The sequence below is a fragment of the Marmota marmota genome, unplaced genomic scaffold (assembly GCF_001458135.2).
Source record: "Marmota marmota marmota unplaced genomic scaffold, marMar, whole genome shotgun sequence".
Lineage (NCBI taxonomy): Eukaryota > Metazoa > Chordata > Mammalia > Rodentia > Sciuridae > Marmota > Marmota marmota.
Window position 1 is genome coordinate 4,142,922 of NW_025999853.1, and position 15,287 is coordinate 4,158,208.

The 15,287-nt window shown below is 47.9% G+C and overlaps 1 protein-coding gene across 10 annotated transcripts in view; it reads left to right on the forward strand.

Annotated features, from left to right (window-relative positions):
- Window positions 1-15,287, forward strand: part of Large1 (LARGE xylosyl- and glucuronyltransferase 1) — a 487,150-nt gene that overhangs the window by 422,008 nt on the left and 49,855 nt on the right. The gene's annotated exons all lie outside the window — the stretch shown is intronic.

A 15,287-nucleotide genomic window follows, 5' to 3' on the forward strand; every position in this document is an offset into this window, starting at 1 on the left:
TCCAACCCACACCTCTGACTCTGGGTGCAGAGCCTTCTGTGGGGCAGGGGGTGAGTTTCTACCTGAGCATATTTTCCAAAGAAACACAATACGTGATGTATGGAGTCCCCAGGGCTGTTCTGTGTGAGCCATTTTTGAATTTAGTGGATTTCACAAGCTTGCTCCAGAACAAAAATCATGAATGCAACATTGTCTCCTTGAAAGAATGTTTGGATTTTAACCAACAGATTCAGAGGTTGAACTTTAGACCCCAACCCATTCATAAACTGGGAATCAAATACACCTCAAAGGAACACCCAAGAGAACCAGGCCATCTGTGCCGGGCGGGGGTGAGGGGGAAGATCTACTTTCCTAGAGGGCATTGGTAGCATTTGTATAAAAGAATAGCACATAACTCAAGTTTTAAAACACTTGACAGTTCCTAGAGATGTGTGGGTTTCCATGTCTTTTGAGGAAGAGGAGGCACCCCTGGGCATCAGCATACTGGAGGTCATTCAGCAAAGCAGACTGCAGTGGACCGTGAAGGGAGAAACCAGAGAGAGAGTGAGAAGGAGGAGGAATGGGAAGATCAGGATGGTTGGGGGGAGAAGATCTAAAATCTAAAAGGTCCACCTTCCAGGCAGACCTCTTCACTTGAGGCCAATGCCTGTTGGATTTCATGGCATGACCTTAGCACAGGGCCCTGGTGTTTCACTATCTCTGGGCTTACTCTTGCTACCAGTACCCTGAAGGAGTCCAAACAGGAGCCGGCTGTCCCCCTGTTTGGGCACTGGCACACGGCGGCTGTGCCTTGGAATTGCTTGTACAGCTTCAGTGCACTCGCCCTAGGCCACTGTAGGGCTGCTGCATAGTTCTTCAGCCTGTCCCAGATAGGCAAGTGACCACGACTTTACAGAGATGTGAAATTTCAAAGGGATGATGTGCCAAGCAGCTAGGACAGCCCCGTGAGACCTGAGTAAGTCTGGTATGATTAAAATAAGAAATCGGCGTCGCTCCTGAGCTCTCTGGGAATTTCGTTCAGCTGGTGGGCAGAAACACACCAGCCAACACGGGCTCTTCTCATTCATCTGTCCCAACACTCCACTTCACTGATGAGGAAACAGGGACCCAAAGGGAGGAAGTGGCCTGCCTGAGGTTAAGCCCTGGCTGTGGTACAGCTGGAATGGGCGCCTGCACTGGGAATCAGGGCCCTGCTCTCACAGGGCTTTGGATAACTGATGTAAGTTATCCATCCTCTGCTGTTACATGTAGCCAATGTGCCTCGGATGTCGCTATTCCTAGAAATATCAGCAGGATTCCTAGAAGAAAGGCCCCTGGAAAATTACCCTACTACAGCATTTCCCAGAGAATACATCAAAACACTGCTAAGAGTTGCTAATAGGATTTCTTCAGATGGGGGGGAGCTGAGTTCTAGTACTGTGTATGAAGTACTGTGTTCTGAAGACCCGAGTAGGAGATCCAGTTGGTTTTGTTGATCCCTTGGCTCCTCTCAGAGGCATACTTTGTTGAAACACAGAACAGACCCTTTGTGATTGTAGAATACCTTATGGGACAGGGTCCTCAGAAGCCCACTGAAAGAAATAATCCCCACCTAAATTCAAAGTCTCTGAATAAGACAAGGTTGTGAGAGAGGGAAGCACAATGCTTGGTGCCTGTGGACATGGGACCACTGACCAAGAGTCTCCTCTGGGGAAGGTATGGGTCCATAGCATTAGCACTGGGCCTCAAAAGCCAGTGGGCCTGGCCCAGATTCTGGAGAAGACCGTCAGTCTAGAGGCTCAGGGGTCCACAGCCAGGCAGTGAGCAGAGGAGAGTATCTGAGGCCAGCAGGAGTCCCTGATCTAGTTCTCCAGTTATCTTGAAGAGGAGCAGGCAGGTGGACAGCCAGGCCAGCATCTGAAGACCAGGACCACTCTGGAGGGAAGGCCTGCTGAGCAAGTTTCTGTCGGGCAGGCTACCCAGGACTGAGTGTCCACGTGTGAGTGCAAGAATTTGAGGATGTGGAGTCCTGCTGAGGGTAGACAGGCAAGGTCATCACCATGATTCCTGCCCTCAAAGAGGCCCACAGTCAAACCAAGGGGCAGAAGTTTCAGCAGATAATTTCCACACACTACAGACAGTAGCATGCAGTATCCTGGTAAGACATGAGCGTGCTAGAGAAAGGGAACATCAATGAACCTAGAGGGCTAAAAGATCCCAGGGTCCCCAGAAATGACAAGTGGGTGGGTGTGAAATGTGGGGCATAGGGTCCAGGCTCTGGGCTCTGTTAAACAGCTTGATTTTGACTTATGGATCATAGCACTGAAATACTGCTGAGCTGACCTGTTTCAATATACATCTGTTCTATCACTGTACCTGAATATATCATAGACCATAGAACGTCTATTTTATTACATGTTTGAGTAATTTTAAGTTAATTTATTAATAATAAGCCCTTTTACTTTTAGGGAAAACATTCTTAGTATTAATATTTTAAGCTGTGAAAGACATTATTGAATGCCCTTCATTATTTTCAAAATGTCGGTATAGTTCTTTGTGCCACAGTAATTCATAGTCGAATTTTTTAAGGCCTGTTATATAAAAGTACTTGTTTTTAATGATTACTATTGCAAAAGAAATATCTCCCTATAATATGCAGATCAAAACAGGGAGAAAGTACATTGTTGACTAAGCTGCTTAAATTTTATAGTCATTTTTTTCCAATTTAATCCAAAAATCACATGCATGTTTTGGTAGCATTCAAATTTAAGTCTTTCTTGATGACAATCATTTGGTTTTGCTAATTTATTGATTTTTAATATCTTTATTTTTGACAACCTGCTCAAAAACCTGTTGTAATTATTTATTTGGAAATTAATCTTGGAAGTTAAAAATCACTTGTTTTGAAGTTTTGGAAGTGTGTAGAAATGAGGGTTTTGATAGATAACATCATTTCTGGCATTATAATCCCACAACCATGGAAACAGTTTCAAACATTGATTTTTCTAAAAGCTGTATCTATATCAGAAATCTCTTTCTAAAAGTACTTATTTTTTCATTCATTACAGCTATATCAAAGACTCAGACTAAAAATGTGCATTTTTTTTAAAGTTTGAGATGCCAAACTACTAATAATCATTTTTTCATAAAAATAGGGAAGTGTGAATCACCTGTGTGCACACCATCCCCTTAGGAGTGATCCAGAGAAGCTTTGCGTGATACAGAATTTTTTTTTTTTTTTGTCGCTGCTCATGTTGGTGGAGAGTGTTGTAAAACTTTTATGAGATTTTCAACTGGAATTTTATAAAATTAGCCAAATCAATAGCATCAAATAATATTTGTGCACCTGGCTTTCAGTACTTTGTTGCAGACTTGCCTATCAGTGATGCGACCTGGGGAACCCGCTCTCTACGGGTACCCCGAATTCCTGTTACTCCAGCTAAAGCAAACCCATTCAGAGGTTAGCAAACTCCTCAGAATCCTCTGTTCTTCGGCTAAACTCCATGGCAAAGCTCCTATGAAATTTGGTCTAAAATGAGTTTCTTCAAGCCTTCGGCGTTATTCCCTATCACTTTTCATTCCTGTAATATCTGTTGACAAAGGAATTTACTTCATTTCATGGCTGTGTTCTCTTTTACACATTTTTTTTTTCCTATCCATTTTTGCCACGACAAGAAAAGCAAGTGTTTCTCCTACTGGACTTTACTAGCTTTCATTTTTACGAGAGAAATCTCCAAAGAGACTTCTAAACCCTTTTCATCCAGTGAAGTGAAACATTATGAAGTTTCTAGACTGACTGTCACAGGACTTTAAATAACCACCACAACAAAATAACATGACAGAGACTTGCCTTCGCCATTCTGGAAGGCTCGGTTTGAAATGTCTTGCTGGTCATGCATCTTTGAACCAACATGAAGAAAGATCCCAAGTCCCAGAACACACATAGAGGGAAGCTCTTTACTAACCGTGGTGGTTGTAAATCCATATTTCAAACACTCTTGAGAATTTTACGTTTTTGCCAGTTTCTTGTCCCATCTCATTGATGCTTATTTCTGCACTTTGTGAAGGACCAAAGAATGAGCTTGTGCAGGGAACAGAGGTGTCAACTCAGCTGTTTGGCCATTCCCAAGAGCTCACCTTACTATTGGTCTGTCAGTTTTTTGCAGAATCTATTTTTTCTTTTTAAATATAAATCTTTATTTGGAGGAATTTGAGACTCATGGAAAGTTGTGGAAGTACTGGAGAGGATTCCTATGCACCACTCATCCAATTCCAGTGTCCCCTGGTGTGAACGTCTCAGCTGGTACTGGCACATTTGGGAAAACCAGCAAACCAGTGGTGGTGTATTACCATTAACTAACCTTGGGCTTCCGTTGCAGTTCACCTGTTTTTCCATTACTGTCACATGCCCTTAGTCTCCTATGTCCTGGTTTTCCATCACTGACCTTGGTAGTTTTATGGAGTGCTGGTGGGTAGCTTATAAAATATCTCTTAAACTTGACTTGTCTTGTTTGGGGAAAGAATATCATGGAGGTTCAGTGGATGTCCCCTGCAGAGCCACCTGATTTCCAGAATTTCTCCATTAAGAGCATTTTTCTCTTTTCCTCCACTTATAATTATCTTTAAATCATTTATTTATATCCATATGGACTCATGTATATTTATTTTGTACTTTGGATTATAATGCAAGACTCTTTAAGTAATTCAGTTTCATTTTGTGAGGGTTATTTTACAATTTATACTGCTGTTATTGAATAATTTCATTAAGTCTTCTACAAACAAGTAATAGTTTGACAGATGCATTTAGAGTCCAGTACACCCCAGTATGTACGAGGACCGTGTCACACCCCTCTGCATTGACACAGTCAGGAACATGTGCTCAAATGACACAGCCAATCTCCTGGCTCTCTGCCTTTGCTTGCCCTGTGGGCCCAGAGTGACTTCTAGGGGACCCGGCCAGTGTACAGGGCTCAGCTGTTCAACAGGTCTTTAGTGCACACTTGCTATGAGCATGGGTTGTTAGCAGTGCATGAGGCAATGCAGACCTTTCCAGGAGTTTATGTTCTACTGCAGAATACAGATGTCACACAGGAAAATGAGTGCTCTGACTGGCCATTGCAGGAAGTAAAATGAGCCATGAAGAAAGCCAAACAGGGTAAGGTGAGAATGGTTGGCATCTATGATGCCAGGTTGAAGAGTTCTCTCTCTCTCTCTCTCTCTCTCTCTCTCCATTGTAATTATATATAATAGTGGGATTCATTTTGCCATATTCACAGGTGCACCTAATGTAATTTGATCAGTCTCACTCCCTAATACCTTCCCTTTCCCGCCCCGGTTCCTTCCCACTTCCCCAGGTCTGCTTCTCTACTCTTCTTCCTTTTATTAATGCCATTTTTATTTTAATAAGTGCATTGTAATATATATGCAGGATTCAGTGTGGGATTTTCATACGTGGACATTGCATAACCTGGTAGAGTTCATTCCCCCGTCCTTCCCCACACCCTCCCCTCCTCCTCCTCCTTCATCCCATCTACTCTTGTAGGTCTCCTGTGCATTTTCATGAGTTTCCTCCCTCCCTCCCTCTCTCCCTCTCTCTCCTCCAACTCTCTCTCTCTCCCTCATCTGAGAGATGCACCCAACCCTGACTTTTGGAGACAGGCTTGTTTTCCTTAGCATAACATCCTCCAGTTCCCTCTGTTCACTTTTTGAATATTTCATACTTATTTCGTCTTCCTACCTCATTTTCTCTTCTTAGGGCACCGTAACTGTGTTGTCTTTTAGAACTCTGTAGTTTATGTAGTTCCTGCCCCTCTCTCTTGATGGCTCCACAGAAGGACCCCGTTGACCTTCTTGAGATGCGTGCCCATGCTGAACCCGTGCCTGTGTTTGTAGGAATGGTCAGGAGTGACTCCTTGGTCAGCCTGAGTGGCATGTGCTTCCAGCAGGTTGGGCAGGGCCGCTGGATCACAGGGAGAAGGAAGCACCCAGCTCTGCAGGGAAAGGGACGAAGACAGAAAAAAGCACCTCAGGTACCCCTACAGAAGGTGCCCTCCCTGGGCTCCCAAGCAGTGACTCATGTGGCAGCCCTGACACTCAGCCAGCTGGCTGCAGCCCGTGCACTAGGAACCCAGGGGGTCTCAGCAGCCTTGCTGAGATTCTCACCTGAGACTCCAAACCTGTCTCCAAGGTGAGATCCACCTCCCTACATCCTCCCCAGCTCAGCACACGCCCCCCAGAGGACACCCTGGGGATTCTGCAAATGATTTTAGTTTTAGTAATGAATTCTACAGAGAGGGGACGAGGACAGGCTGGTCGTCATTTGCAGATCTCTATTGGTCGTCTGCAGAGAAGCTGCTCTGAGGACCACTCCTTTAGTTTCTTCATCTGGAAAACGAGTTGAGTTTGGTCTGCTTTCTTCTCCTTTCCTGGGTAATGATGCATTTTGTCTGGGAAGAATTTTCTTTTCTTCATTTTTACTGAGACTTGTAAAAACCAAGAGGCAACCAACAGAAACCTGAGTAACAGGAGGCAAAGCATCGTGAGTGCCAGGACCCCGAATGCACCACAGCAGAGCATTTGGGCTGGAAGAAAAAGCCTCTAATAAAAGTCTTGGTATCAAGAGCATCATTTTTATATAATACCTGGTAGTTGTCAGGATTGAGAAAAGAAAAAGAAGTTTGGAAGAGAAGCTGCAGAAGTTAATGGGGAGAATAGAAAAGCTAGAGGAGATTCACTGGTAGCAGACCCACCTTGGCCAGGCCTCACCTCACATACAAGTCAGGCCCCACATTCTCAGGCCTCACTTTCTCAAAGGTGCAGGCCTTCACACAGCACCTTTTGAGCTTGTGCAGAGCCTTCCTCAGGGAGAAACTCCCCATGGAGTACGTATTTCAGTTGATTCCACGTATGGAGCACAGATCTGTTTGGGGCTCTATGGTGGGCACACCACTGTTTCTCTTTCCATGGCTTCAACTACCTGTGATCCAAACATGCTAAGTGGAAAATGCCAAAAGTATATAATCCATCAGTTTGAAATTGCACATCAAAATCTCACGCCATTCCACTTGGTCCCACCCAGGAAGTAAATCATTCCTTTGTCCAGCGTATCCACACCTTATACACTACCTACCCATTACTCATTTACTAGCCGTCTCCGTCATCAGATCCACGGCACTGCAGTGGATCAGTGTGTTCAGGTGTTATTTCACTTAATATGGCCCCACAGTTCACAGCAGTGATACAAAGGAGATAAAACAGGGAAAGACAGATTAACTTTAGTTCCATGTGGCAAAGCTGCAGGGCACACAGGAAAAATCATAGTGCACATAGGAATCAGTGCTATCTGTAGTTTTAGACTTCCCTTGGGGTCTTGAAATGTTTTCCTCCACAGACAAGGGGGGCACTGCCATATTAGGTTCTCCAGAAGAAAAGAACCAATAAGAGATACAACTATTCTTTCTTTATCTGAAGAGGTTTATTATTTTTAAAAAAAATCTGAATTTGTGACTGGGAAGGCTGAGAAGTCCCACCTAGGAGACTTGTGGGTCTCCCACAAGCTGGAGACCCAGGTAGACTGTGTCCTACCTCAAATGGACAGGAAAAAAAAAAAGGTGGGGGAGCAAATTCTCCTTGCTCAGCCTTTTGTTTTATCCGGGCCCTCAGGTGAAGGCTACCTGCTGTCCAGAGTCCACTGAATCAGATGCCAGTCTCATCTGGAAACACCAGAGTCAGATAGCTGGACACTCCATGATCCAGTTAAGTGGACACATGAAATTCACTGTCAGCATCGTCACTTCCTTTGTCCCATCGATCCTCAGCTCTGAGTATTATTTCCTCTTAACATTAGAGGGAATTATTGGGAAACGGAGGTTCCAATACATTAATTTGTTTGGAGGACAGAGTTGGGGACAGCCAGGGGTAGGATTGGAACCCCGTGCTTCTGAACAAGGCCTTGCTGCCTGCCTGGTAGCACTCTCCAGGCTCTGCCCAGTGTCAATCCCACTCGGAAGTGTTTTCTTCCTGAACAGCCCCCTGCAGGTCTCCTTGAGATCTGGCCAGGGGGAGCCCTGGCCCTGGCTGGGTATCTCTGGGATATTGTCTGTATGCTCCCAAGCCTGGTCCCTCGGGCTCTGGGACTGTCTGCAGTCCCTTATTTAAAATCTTGTCTCTTATTCTTCCTTCTCCCCGTAGAGATTCAGTTCTCATCCAGTCTTCCTGGTTGGTAAGGCGACGGTTTCATGAGGTCTAAACCAGATTTCTTTGGTAATTGAACACACGTGATATGTCTTCATGTCTCTATTTGTCAGGGTCCTCCGGAGAGACAGAACAAATCAGATATATATAGATAGATGAGAGGGATGTATTAGGGGAGTTGGCTCGCACCATTATGCAGGCTGAGGAGTCCTACGACAGCACACTGTCTGCAAGCTGGAGCCCTGGGGGCGCCGCCGGCGGGGCGCAGTGCACCATAGAAGGCTTCAGACCAGGGGAGCGGGAGGTGTCACTCTCAGCCCCTGCCCCATGGGGTCTAAGAATACTGGGGGCCACTGACGTAAGTCCTGGAGTCCCAAGGTCAGGGGTCTAGAGTTCTGGTGACCAAGGCAAGAGGAGAGGAGGGAATCCTAGCTCCTGGAGAGAGAGGAAATGGCCTTGGTGTTCTGTCGGGGCCCAGCTGATAGAGTGGTGCCTACATCCAGAGTGCACCTTCCGCACTCTGTCCACCCCCACATGCCCATCTCCTCCGCGACCCTCTCTCTGCCCTAATCCAATCAAGCTGACACCTAAAATCAGCCTCACCGTATCCATGCTCGCATCAGTCCTGTCTTGACCATACTCTGCAGGGCAGCTGCTGCCGCACCCCCTCCCCAGGCGAGGTCCAAGGTCCTGGGCAACCTGGCGCAGGTCACAGGGCCGACAGGAGCCGTGGTGAGTCCGGCTGGGAGGTCTGTCTGCTTGTTCTTTCCCACCTGGAATCCGAATCCCCACAGTGGCAAGGGGGAGGACTTGTGAGAGTGCTGTCCTCTTTCCAGGGCCAAACATGTGAGTAACAGGGTGTTGAAACTCCTTCTAGAAAAAAGTGACAAGCTGGTTGGCCCTTCAACAAAGAAAAGGTGGCTCTGTTTCTCTATTCTGCAGCCACTTTGATGGGGCTTTTATAACTGATTTACTGTCGACAGACTGAATGTGAGGATTATTGAGAACGTCGTCATCGTGATTTCTATTCTTGAACCAAAGGGCAGCTATTGAATACTAACTATCCGCCAGGCACCATGGCACTCAAAAAGAATAATAAGTCAAGCTCTCTGCCAGCCTGGAAATTCTCTTTCCAATGCTTCCAGGTGCAGGCATGTAAATAAATAATTACAAGGGCATGTGGTGTGTTCTCCCAAAGAGTTAACTGCAAGAGTCTAGGGAGTACTGAAGAAGGAACCAGTATCTCCCTCAGATTATGTTAGAAATGCTTACAATAAGCATCAGAAACCCCAACTTTTAGAATTTCTCACCTAAAAATTCTGGAATAAGCAGTTGCAGACATTGGTTCATAAGTCAGAAACATGTTGCCCTTTGCCTCATGGGCACAGGATGGCTGTGATGGTTCCAGTCATTACATCTCTCCTCATGACAGAAAGGTGGGTGATGGGGGAGGAGGATGTCAGTGGCTACAGCTGAACCTTTGTATTAAGAATCAAATGCTTTTCTATGAAACTTTTTGGGAACCCTAGCTGCAAGGGAGGCTGGAAAATCAAAACCTAGGATCTTCATGGTTAACCTCAACCTTGAATGGATCGTGACCCATTCACAGGAGCTGGGGACATTGCATCTACCAACGAAACTGGTGTTTTGTTAGGAATAAAGAATGGAGTGGGGAAGAGAGAGGTGACCCAGGAGGTGACCTTCTGCCACAGTGTTCAAGGAGCGCTTTCCAGAAAGGGTGCATTTGAGTGCATCCTTGAAGGTCACACAAAGAGTCACAGTAAGTAGAGAAGAAGGGAGGATATGCCAGGGAGGGACAAACGTTTGCAAAGGCAGAGTCGTAGAAGACAGGTCAAGAAACACCAGGATGCCTCCTACCTAGAGATCATGCTGGGATGGATAGGCTGATGTGCCACGCTGAGGAGAAGGTGTTGCTCTGTGGACCCTGGAGAGTCCTGTCATCCAGTCCTCCTGTCCTAACCTGGAGGAGATGAGACCCCTGTTCTGATTCACCTGGTGTTTGCCCGTGGGCTCTGGTTTCTCAGCCTTTGCTTTATTTATGACCCCACGGGGTATGGGTATTTCAGAAGCCAGGGTTTGGGCCAGACTCCTTCCATGGCCTCGTCCTCATGCCCAGGTCTTGTGTCTACCTTTGAACTGCTTTCCTCTGTGCCCTTGATGGATGATGGCATTTCTGGTCTCCGCTTTAATCACGTTGACTTCTGCTGTCTTCCCAGATGACGTTTGGGTTTCCTGGACAGTAATCAATTTCTGTCAGTTTTCTCCGGCTCACTAAAGGCCGACTCCAAGTCTGCAGAGAGATTCAGCCCTCACAGACATTTCACATCCAACTGGGTGCCACCCCCAGGGCCCCTGAGGCTTGGCAGCTCCTGCAGCTCACCTAGTCACCCACCCCCACCGTCCCTCCCTGTTTCCTGCTGGGCCACGGGCTCAGCTCAGACTTCTGGGAAGTCCCAAATTGCCTCCCAGCCTCACTGTCCCAGGGATACGGAGAGGTTTCATTTCTGATGCTGACCTCTTCTATAAATATGGTATTCATATCTGCAAACAGTTGTTTCATGATTACAGATACAGGAAAAATAAGATCCCTAATGTCCCTCTCTGCCTGGGTTCAAATGGTGCCCGTCTGCTTTCTGGCTGTGTGGCTTAGAGCAGTTTGCTAAACGTTCCTCACCTGAAAAGTGGCATCATGAGCTTATCCACTTGCCTCACTGGGGTGTGTAAAGTGAGCTCGGACGAGCTGCGTGCTCAGAGCAGTGTTTGGCGCACAGTAGGTATCTAATGTATGTGAGCTGCTGTATTCTTGTGGTGTTCATGTGCAGAATGAGCGGTAATGGGCCCTCATTTCCGCCCTGCAGATCCAGCTGCATTCACCAGCCTCTCTCCACAGTCTATTTTGGGCGCGTTCTCTGGTGTCGTCAATCTCAGGTGTGACAGCTTGTCAGTGTCTGCCTTCTACACTGCCAGCTTGCTGCCCCCAAGCCAGCCATGATGGGTGATTGGTCCCCTAAGGAATCGGGAAGTGACATTTCTCACTAGTCAGACAGCCCTGATTTAAACCAGCAGCAGCGGCAGCAGGAGTCCTGAGTCAGCAATCAGAGTTGGGAGCGTGGTTTAGGGGAAGGAGACGGAAGTGGCCTCTGCCTGCACCTCTGCCGTGTGACTCTGGGCACAACTCTGGGCCTCAGTTTCTTTGCACTTAACGTGCCCCGTACCACCCCACCCCACCCCCCAAAAAAATCACTGTCAACTCTGTGGAAGCACATATCGTGCTCAGAATGGCTGGTGACTCGATGTCTACCTGCTGCTCTAAGTTGTGAGTTCCAGAAAGAGAACACATTTGTTCATTGCTGCATTCACACCCCTGGCCAGTGCCTCACTCACCATCGGTGCTCACTTGGATATTTACTGAATGAAGGAATGCAGTGAAAGAAAAAAGACTTGAGAGCAAGTCAGACCGGTTTTGCTTTAGACCTGCCCAGCAACTAGCTTCATGATACTGTGCTCTATGACCCTTAGACTCATCATCTGTAAAATGAAATCATTGTAGAAAAAACACCCACCAGGTGGTTTTGAGAAATAAATGTCATGGTGTGTGTGTTTGTGACGTACATCCGTGTGTGTGTCTACAGGTATGTATTTATGCCCACACATCTAGAAATCTGGGACCTAATGTCCAGCATGTAATGGGCATTAGAAAAATGGGAGCTGTTATTCATTTCTCTGGAGCCCAGCTCAAGGTAGTGCTCTGTGTCCTGGTGATGGAAACCTGAAGGCCAAATGCAAATCAGCCCATACCTTCCCAGGCTGCAGGGGGCCCACCCACCCAGGGCAGCTGCCTTGCAAAAGGTCTTCTGCAGCCTCTCCCTTGCCGTTGAGCCCACCGTCCTCTCCGCCCACTTTTCCTTTACCCTTGCTCCTAATCCAGCCACACGTTCACCTGCCGGGCCACTAGACAAACAGAGGCTGGCACGATGGGCAGAGAGGGCTGAGGTGGGTGGGGAGCCTGGGTCTTTGTCCCAACCCTGGCCTGGCACAAACCCACCACAGGATCCTGAATAGGCACCTCTCCTCTCTGACCTCACTGTCCCCTTCTGGAAAGTGCTGAGAACTAGACAGAACAGCGGTCAAGAACCCTTGATTCGGGGTTTCAAGTGGGCTTCAGGCTCAGCCCTGCCCCTTACCAGCTGTGAGATGTGGACAGGTCACACACAACCTCGGGGACACGAACAATAAGGGCAGGTGACCTGTTTGGAGTCTTTAGTGAGCATTGCCTCCAAAGCACCAGGGAGGTTTGTGCACGATGCATGGAGACGTGTCTGGGGGTCTGAGGGCTCTGTTCCCACTTAGGTCAGGTGTCTCCCCATTGAGGAAGCCCAGGTTTCCCAAGTCAGGTGGTACCCAGCATCTCTCCTCCTGGGACACTGTGACAAAACAGCAGCTGGAGAGCACCAAAGTCATTTGAAATGAAGACGTGGCCCCACTGGGCATAGGTGACACCGGCCCACATGCAATTGTTTCAACCTGTGGCCCAGGGTCTTCTCAAGCCCCGAGTGGGTGTCTTCTCAGGAAAATCTTCTTCTGACCCCTTCAAAAGTCACAGGAAGAAAACTGCATGTTTCCTCCTCAGCCTTCCCTGTAATACCAGCCTCCACAGCTGGCCTCCTGCAGGCCTCCAGCCCTCCCTGCACCCCCTTGAGCTCCAGGTGCTCTCTCCCTGTGGCTGCAGGTCGTCCTGCTGGGAACCACATTTATGGAGCCACCCTAACTTGCAGGCCCTGTTGAAGGCATCTGTTCAGCCTTGACGCTACTGATTCTCACCTTGAGGAAACTGAGGCTCCAAGAAGGGTAACGAGCTTCGAAGGGAATGGCCAGGTTGCCTCCTCCAAAGGGAGGGCAGAGAGAGGTGTCCTTGCTGCAGACTCTGCAGACAGGATATGGCTAGAGCGGGGAACCAGGAGGTGACTGAGCTGGACATGCCCAGTTCCTTTCCTCAGCGTCTTTGGGACACTGTGACAAAACAGCATAACTGGGTGGCCTAGAACCAGCAGATGTTTGTTTCTCACAGTTCTGGATGCTCGGAAGTCCAAGGTCAGGGTGTGGAGGATCTGGGATCTGTCAAGGGCCACTTCCCTGTTCATAGGTGGCCTCTTTGGGTGTGTCCTTGCGTGGCTGCAGAGTGGATGGCTTCAGACTCTAACCCCTTCTATATAATCTTGTATGAGAGCTCTTCTCTCATGACCCAGTCACCTCCTAGGGACCTGTCCCCTAATACCACTGCTTTGTAAACTATGTGAACTGAATTCAGGGGTGGGGGGCTTACACACATTCAGTTCATCACGTTAGGTATGCTAGTCCAGCCCCCAAGGTGAGGCAGTGAGACCACGGCTACGTAGGGGGAAATGAGAGCTTATTCTGCTTTCTGTGTAGTCAGTCATGGCATGAAAACGGAAGTGGTCAAAACCTGGCTTCTCGTGCTCACCACAGTGCAGAGGAAACACTTGGGCTTTGGGGTCAGAAAGTTTCATATGTGAAGCCTGGCTCCCACATTTACCAGCTAGATGCCTTGGGCAAGGAATTTTTCCTTATCTTTAAAATTGCTTGCTTTCTTAGGATGATTATGAGGAGGACTCCAATGGTCTCGGCCTGTTTTGTGTTGCTATAACAATACATGTCAGGCTAGGTAATGGACAAAGCACAGAGGTTGATTTCTTACAGTTCTGGAGGCTGGGAAGTCCACCAGTCAAGGGGCCTGCCTCTGGCAAAGGCCTTTGTGCTACCTCATCCCATGGCAGAAGGCAGAAGGGCAAGGAAGTGAGTGTGAGAGGGAAAAGGAGTGAGTGAAAGAGGAAACAACCACTTGTGACCAGGGCCACCATCACAGGGTAACCCCTTGAGGTCCCTCCCTGGCTCTTCTGTTCCTCTGTGTGACCTCCCTCACCTGAACCCACCCTCCCCGTGCATGCACCCCCTATCCCACCCCATCCTTCAGGTCTGCCGCAATAGTCTTTCTACATGTCCTGCCTGCACAGGGCCCTGCGTGTCCATCTCAGAGCCAGCAGAGTGCAGTGGTGAAGCTGATGGAGTTGGGCTGTTGGGGTGCTGCGCCTAATTCTGTATGACCATGGGCAAAGGGCAGAATTGTCCTGTGCCTCCCTTTCCCCATCTGTAGGGTGGCACCGACCACTGTGCTGCCCCCGTGGGCTTACATCAAAACAGTTAAGACCAATTCTCCATTGCTCATACTTCCTATAAGTAATGATAATTATTAATCCTAGTAATGAATTCTGCTATGTATTAATAATTAAAGGGCTTGGTGCAATTTTAATACATAGTAAATATTCTATAAATTTGCACTTGCCTTTTCCCAACTTTTTTTGTGTGTGTACATATCTTGTCTTTCCAATGAAATCAGAAAATGTGTCACCAAGGCCTCGTTTCTCAGCTGGAAATTACAACTGATTCATGAGCAGCCTGAATTCACCCCCTCTCACACACACTCCACACTGGTCTTCTCCTTTACAATCCGAGGGCTCTTCCCAAAACCCAAAGTTAGCAGTTTCCCCTTCACAGTCTCTACTGGCTACAGCCTGGATGGGAACGTGGGACTCCTGGGTGCAGGGCATCAGCCTGGCCCAGTGCTCGGCCACCTCGCTCACCCCTGCCCCTTGCCTGGGTGCTCCAGCTTCAGCATGTGGACTCCCCCAACATGTGGCCTCCTCACAGGCCTCCCCAGAAACCACATGCCCACTCCAGAGCTGCCAGGACTTTTGCTCTTCCCTCCCTGTGAGGACACCTCTCCCCAGCAGACCATGAGCATGCCATAGGCAGCCCCCAGGGTCCTCTGGACACCTCCAAGTCCAGCACACTGTGGGTGCAAAAATGGTCAGAGCCAGTGTCCATTGAGCACCTACCCTGTGCTGGGCTTAATATCTATTAACTCACTCAGAGCCCGAACTGAAGGCAGAGACCAACTGCTTTCATCATTAACGTGGCAGCTAAACGTGAAGTGTTCACTTGAGACCTCAATAAAACAAAAATCGAACATTTCAGGGAAGTTACCACCCCTAGAGCTGAAGGAGCGGAGAGAACAG